This window comes from Macaca thibetana, chromosome 4 (assembly GCF_024542745.1).
Source record: "Macaca thibetana thibetana isolate TM-01 chromosome 4, ASM2454274v1, whole genome shotgun sequence".
Classification (NCBI taxonomy): Eukaryota; Metazoa; Chordata; class Mammalia; order Primates; family Cercopithecidae; genus Macaca; species Macaca thibetana.
In genome coordinates this window covers 26,706,691-26,714,151 of record NC_065581.1, presented here as the reverse complement: position 1 = coordinate 26,714,151, position 7,461 = coordinate 26,706,691, and the positions used below count along the sequence as shown (strand labels likewise).

The window sequence follows — 7,461 nt, the reverse complement described above, 5'->3', positions numbered from 1 at the left end:
GACTAATTTTTGTATTTTGTGTAGAGAAGCGGTTTCACTTTGTTGTGCAAGCTGGTCTCAAACTCCTGGTGTCAAGGGATCTGCCCATCTTGACCTCCCAAAGTGCTGGGATTACAGAAATAAGTCTGGCCTTGGGCATACCTTTCAAGTCAACTTTGACTCATTGTCTTCCTTCAAACACCACATTCGATGTTTTGTCAAATAGTTAACATTATTCTTGCACAGCTCTTTTAAATCTATCAATTACTATCCACTCATTGGGTACATATTCACTGGGGAGATGCTCTGTGCCAGACACTGTAGTAGGATCAGGTAATTTAGAGAAAGTATAGACATCCTAGACCTCAAAAGAAGACAACATAAATATGGATGAGGGAAGATCCACCTCCAGATTCGCCATTTTCAGCCTTTCTGTCATTTCCAGCTAAATAACTCCTTCAAAAAGTCTCAAAATAACTAAGTAACTCTTTCAAACTATTTCAATAATAGCACTCTTCTATATGCTGGACTACTCTTAATTTCCTGGTTATAACATGATCTTACTTTTCTTTTAATTTTTGTCTTTGCCTTCTACCTAAATTTTTATTTTGTGTTACAAAGTTGATAGGTCCATTACTGGATGGTGTGCTTCAATTCTCCAATATGTCTGCTGATTTGTTTTCTCTAAGTCTACCAATTACTGAGAGAGGAGTGTTAGTGTCTGCAACTATAATTAGATTTTTCTGTTTTTACCTTGTGTATCCAAATTTGTTTATGAGTTTTGAAGCTCTGTGTTCTCATATACATTTGGGACAGTATCCCCCTGGAAAATTGACAATCATAATTATTTAGCAGCCCTCATTATTCCTGAAACGTTTCTCTGCTTTCAAATCTACTTTGTCTGATTTTATGTATATATACACCACAGCTGTCTTTGATTAATGCTTGCATGAGGTATCTTTTCCCACTCTTTTCTTTCAATCTGCTATATGACTTTGATTCTTATATGTAAGTGTATTGCAGGTGGCTTTCTTTAGTGAGCATATTTATTTTTAACACATTCTGATGATCTCTAGTTTTTAATTAATGGATTTAGATTATTTACATGTAATGTTATTACAGATAAGTTTTTAGATAGGTGTATTATTTAATAATTTATTAACCTTTTTTCCCTTTGTTTTAACTCATCTATGTTCCTCTTTCTATCTTGTTTTGGTTTATTTAAATCTTGTTAGTAAGTGGTCTAGGGTTTACCATATACATATATAACCTTTTACAATATACTGAGAATCAATTTTTCACCATTCAAATTGAATATAGAAACTTCATGAAGAGTTAGACCCATTACACTTACCCTTTTATCTTATGTATGTAGTACATCTAGATAAAATGACAACTGCATCAGAGAAATTTACAATTTTTGTTTTCAATCATCAAACATACCTTAATGATCTCAAGGGAAGAATAACAGTCTGTTAGGTCTACCCAGACATTTTCTATTTCTGCTTTTGTTCCTTCATTGATGATGTTCTAAGTTTCCTTCTGGTATCACTTTTCTTATCTCAAATCTTTGCTAATTCTTTTCCAGCAGTCTTGCTAGGATTGAGAATGTATTTATTTACCTTCCGATGAGAATGCATTTATTTGCCTTTATGCCTGGAAGACACTTTTGCTCCACATAGCATTCTGGGTTGATATGTCTTTTTCTTTTGGTACTTACTGAATGTTATGACATTTTTTCTGGCCCCTGTGGTTCCTGATGAGAAATCTACACTCATTCATACGGTATTTTCTCTTTCATTTCCCTTTGGCTGCTTTCAAAATTGCTTTGTATTTTCTTAGTTTTCAGCAGTTTATGATATGTCTTGCTACTTGTTTCTTTGGGTTTATCGTGCTTGACATTTACTGAACTTTAAAAATCTGGTTTATATCTTTTGACAAATTTGATACATTTTCAGCTATTAATTCTTCAAAGTTTTATCCCACAAAAACCTCTTTGTCCTCTTCTTTCCAGATTACAATAATGTGAATATTGAATTTGTTATTTTTTATTTTTCCCTGAGCCTCTGTTCAGGGACAAATAAAATCTTCCTTTCTCTCTATAGTTCAGATTGTGTAGGTATTCCTGTTCTGTTTTCAAGTTCACTGACTTTTTCCTTAGTCTTCCGCATTCTGTTGAGATCATCCAATTAAGCTTTTTATTTCTCCTAAGAGTTTTAATACATTTTTTTAATTCTTCAGTTAAAATTGGTGTTTATATATTCCAAATATTTGCTGAGACTTCCCATTCACTTCACGAATGCTATCCCATAATTCTAGGAGCATTGTTAAAATAACTGCTTAATGTATGTGTCAGATGATTTAACACCTGTGTCCTCTCAGTATTGTCAAGGATTCTCTGTGCCATGTGAATTAAGATCTCCCTGTTTTTTCATATGCTGAATATTTTGGGGTTGTAACCTGGACTTCTTTGGATTATGTGATGAGACACTGTGTCTTGTTGAAATCTTAAGGATAATATTGCCATTTTTGTTTTTGCAGGCACACAATAGCCTTGTGTTCAAGTTCCAAGTACCAACCAGCCTTCCATGTGTTGCTGTTTCAAAGATAACTCTATTTACAAAGCCTTGACACTACTGTTCAGAGATCTCTGGAGTGTGTGCAACACAATGGTCAGTGAGGACTGGGAAGTGTGTCATTGCTCAGTTCAGCTCTCAGGCTCTTTTTTGGTAAGTTGTTTGGGATTAGAGCCACTTATTCACAGCTGACAGGTGCGTCCACAAGCTCATGAACAACTTTATGGGTTTGCTTTCTACAGTATCTGTCCAGGCACATTCTAGTTACTTGACACATCCTGGTTTCAGTCCTCTCACCAGAAAGCCAGGGCTGTATTTACCCAAGCGGCACTTTTCACAATTGTCTCACATTCAAGCTGCAGGCAGAAACAGGGAGAAAAGAGCAATTGTATATGTCCCTTGGTTTCACAACTCCTCAAAGAAACAGAAAATTAATTACACGGTAGATCTACACTGTACTGAATGCCAGGAGGAAGCCATCACCAGTCCTGTATTGTTGCTGCTCCTATGTCTTGAACTAAAGCAGTATCCTGCTCTCAGACACTGACTCGGGTTTGGAGACCTAAATAATAAAGCTTGGAGAATGTGGGCATCGATCCCACTACCTCTTGCATGCTAAGCAAGCGCTCTACCACTTGAGCTAATTCCCCACATCAGGGGAGCTTTATTTATCCTTAGTGGGTGGCATGGAACACAGGTGATTTCAGGGACTTCGGCGCAAAAGCAGGGCTCTACTAAGAGCAGATCTTTTAATTGATGGGCCAGGGCAACAGTGCAGTGTCTACTCATTCCCTGCAAAGAAGGAGGAGAAAAGGGAATAAGGATAAAGTCACAAAGGGAAAACTCGTGCTACCACAATATCAAGTTTAGGGTATTCCAGGACAGAAAAAGGCATGTCCCAGCAAAGGAGGACCTGCCTAGACCTGCCCAGCTAAAATGTCACTGATTTTTAAAAAATGATTAAATAATTTAAAATGATTAAATGATTTTGTATGAGAGTGTGTGTTGTGTGTGTGGTTATAAAGGTGGGATGGCATTATCACTTGTTCCTTGTGGCTGAGACTGTCAGGGGTTGTGAGATGGTACAGATTTCTGGAAGGCAAAAAGCTCCTGTTGTTTTCATAACTAGGCCCTTTCAGGAATGAGGCTAGCATGCTGACCACTCCCCTAGGAAACCCCAGGAGAGTGCTTCTTTCACTTACATCTGAGATATGGGTTGCCTCCTTGCTAAGGTGTGTCATGTACAAGTTACATGTCCAACTATATGTCAGAACAACAACAACAAAATTACAGAGCAGAGCCATAAAGAATAAGAGACAAGATCATATCAGAGTGTAAGAATATATAAAATATCAGAGTGTAAGAATTAAAATTGAGCTATGCAGAGAAGGAGTGGACATACGTTGGAGAAAACTGGGCTGTTTGTAGGAATTCCTGTGTAAATAAATAAACCTGTTCAATTTAAGTGGAGAGAGAGAGAGAGAGTGTGTGTGTGTGTGTGTGTCAAATACACATTGAGGGAAGCAGTGATTGAAAAGTCTGGTTACTTAGAGATATGTTGGGAGAGTGGGAGAGTTTTATGAAAACTTAAGAGAAATTGAAAAAGTCCCAGGCAAAAGGCTTAAATAATTAAAGCAACATGTTAGAGAAAAGTGTTTAGTTTTGAATGTCAGAGCTTGAACTAAGAAAACAGGAATTGGATTTAAGGGGAAAGAAGTCACAAAGATATTAAAGGATTGAGGTTTACCTTCATTTATTGTGTCAGCTCCTGAGGTGGATAGCAGGACTCTTTCTGCATCGCCTGTGCCCATCACACTTCATGGCGCAGAATACATCCTCCTTAAACACCGTAGCATGGATGACAACAGAGGTGAGTGAAAAGGAAGAAAAAATTCTGGAGACTTTGTGTAGGAGGGATCTATAGGATTTGTCAAGACCTTGGGTGGGGAGATTTGAGGGAAAGGAGACAAAGACACTGGGAAGGCTGGAGCCTAGTATTGTAGACACAAAAGAGTTTCTGAATTAATATCTGATGAATGAATCCACTCATTTATTTGTGTTTGTTATGTGAGTAAATGTTACATGAATGACCTGGTGTGGAGAAAACAGATGGCGAGAATATGTGCTAAGGTAAAGCAAGAGTTCATGGGTTTTTTTATTTTATTTTATTTTTTAGTTTAGAAAGAAATCTGCTTTTCATATCTGGTTTTCCCATTTAAAGCTATGTGATTTGAGGAAAATTGTTTAACTCCTCTGAGCTTTAGTGTCATATACAAAATTTGGATAATGATACTGAGGGAAGCTGAAAAGTCATATCAACCAACTTATATAAAGAATAATAAACATTCACTTCCATTTCTAATGTTTGGTGCTGAAAAATCCTTGTATGTGGAATATTGTTCATCTTTAAGGAACCTGCTTTCAAGAGCTGATGAGGGAGTTTTTCTTAGTGCATTTCTGTTGTCACTAGCTGTGTTGTTCATTTAATTGGCACCACAAGTCTCTTTGAACATCAAAATGAAATAAAGATTGTGGAGGAATAGAATACAAACACATAGTAAGGTGAGATTTGCACCACATAATATAGTAAACGATTTATGCCTTATTCTTTTTGCAGTTTCTTTGAATCATTTTCAGCCTTTATTCTAAGTCTCCAATTATTGTCATCTTTCTCCCAACAAGATTGTTTCTCTCCACCACGGACATTCTGGTCAGGCTCTCTGCTTAACCATCTTGACCTCCTGAACACTCTGTTTGTACTGATAACCTGATTTATGTTCAAATGATGCTCTTCCATAGCAGGGCTTCCTGCTTTGCCTAAAGGGCATTCAATTTTTCAAGCCATTTAGGGCCCTTTCCTCACCCAGGGTCTATCTGAAACCTTAGAGGGAAGGCTGTCCTTTCCAGGAAGAGAACCCTGCTAGGTTTTAACCTCAATCTGTAAATCCACTGGGGTAACTGGGATTATCTTAGATTAGCAACTGGGGTTAGCTCAGTTATCCCAGAGCTTGCTCTCTGAGAACTGGATGGTGCTGCTACTTCCCATAATGGCTGAATAAAAAGATGTATCTGCAGGCAGGAGAAAGTGCTATGGTCGTTGCTGGAAGATTCCTTCTGACCATTGGCTATCTCTCTGACCTGATGGGAGAAGGGTGACAAAAATCAGAGACTTGAAAAACAGGCCAAAAAAAAAAAAAAAAAGGACTCAAAGGAATTTTAAAAGAATTATGCACAAATTATTAATTAGATTCTTTTATCCAAATCCATTTTGTCTGGAAAATAATACCTTAGTATGTATCTGTATTCTTTTCCTCCATAATCTATTTTATTTCATTTTAATGTTCACAAGAAGCTGGATGCTACCTACCAAATGAGCAAATCAGCACGACAACAGAACTGCACTAAAATCTGTCATCAGATATTGATACAGTCAAGCCCCTCATGAGTGCCTATGATACAAATTCAATGTAAGAGGCCAGTTTTCCACAGGGAGAAGGCAACCAAAGCAGTAGCTAATACTTGCTGAGCAGCTCCTATTGCCCGGATCCACCTCTAGGTGCTGAGATCCAGCCAGAGAATCCCACAGTCCTCATTTTTCATATGAAGAAACCTGTGAGGGATTGACCACCCCAGTCCTCATGTATCATCAGTTTTCCAACGAAGCCAACTAGCCTTCTGTGCAAAAAGCTCTCCTAACCCCCAGATGCCTTGATGGTAAAAGTACTCTGATGACAGTGTTAGGAAAACATGGGCACAGGTGTTCTGGCAAGATGACTAGAAGAAGGCGAGGCTAAAGTTGTCAAGATGACAGAGTCCCTGATTGTCCTCCTGAAAGCTGAAAATGCCACCTCATGTGTATACTTGTATGTGTGGATGCATATGTGTATGTCTGTGTGTACACACATGTACACATGTATCTACAAATGCATGTGTGTATGCATGCATGTGTGTTCACGTGTATGCACACATGTATCTGTATACATGTATTGTGTGCACAGTATGCAGGTGTACATGCATGTGTGGGTCCATGCATGTGTAGATGTATATGCGTATGTATACATGCATGTACATATGCATCTACATGTATGTCTAAATGTGTGTACATGCGCATGCATATGTGCACTATACATGTGTGTGCATGTATGTGTGCATGTATCATGCTTGTAGACATGTATCTACACATGCATAATGCTCGCATGTACATGTGAACACATGTGCATTATACATGTGTGTGCACATGTGTGCATGCGCATCTACACGTGTGTATGTACCGTGTGTGCACCCATGTGCACGTGCATCTGCGTGTATGCATGTGTGTATACATGTGTCTGCATATGCATGTCTGCAGGCACACATGCGTGTGTGTGCATGCATGCATGTGTGTCCATGTATGTGTGTGCACAGAATTTTTGCATGTTTGTGTGTAGGTATTCGTGTATATATAAATGTGCACATGCATGTTTGCATGTATGTGTTTAAACATGTATACATGTGTGTATACAGGTGTGTATTTATGCATGTGTGTATACACATGTACGATTGTGTGCATGTGTATGCACATATACATATGCATACATGTATACATTGTGCTCATGTGTGCCTACATGTATGTACATATGTATACGTGCATTATGTGTGTATGGACGTATGTATGTGCACGTGTGTGCATGTGTGTACGTGCATCTATGCACACATATGTTATTTATGTATGTGTGTACATGCATGTGTTTGCACACATATTTGTGTGTGTATGCGCATGCATGTGTGTAGGCATGTGTGTGCATGCGCACACGTATGTATGGACATGTGTATTCCTGCATGCCAGTGTACATGTATGTGTGCACACATGCATGTGTAGGGGTGTATGTATGCTGTATATGTGTATGTATGTATGCATGTATGTATG

General features: G+C 38.2%; 1 non-coding gene across 1 annotated transcript; it reads right to left on the bottom strand.

Annotated features, from left to right (window-relative positions):
- Nucleotides 1–3,132: 3,132 nt before the first annotated feature.
- Nucleotides 3,133–3,205, bottom strand: TRNAA-AGC (transfer RNA alanine (anticodon AGC)). The gene has a single exon. It is a non-coding gene; the product is annotated as a tRNA-Ala (tRNA).
- Between the last annotated feature and the right edge of the window lie 4,256 nt (nt 3,206–7,461).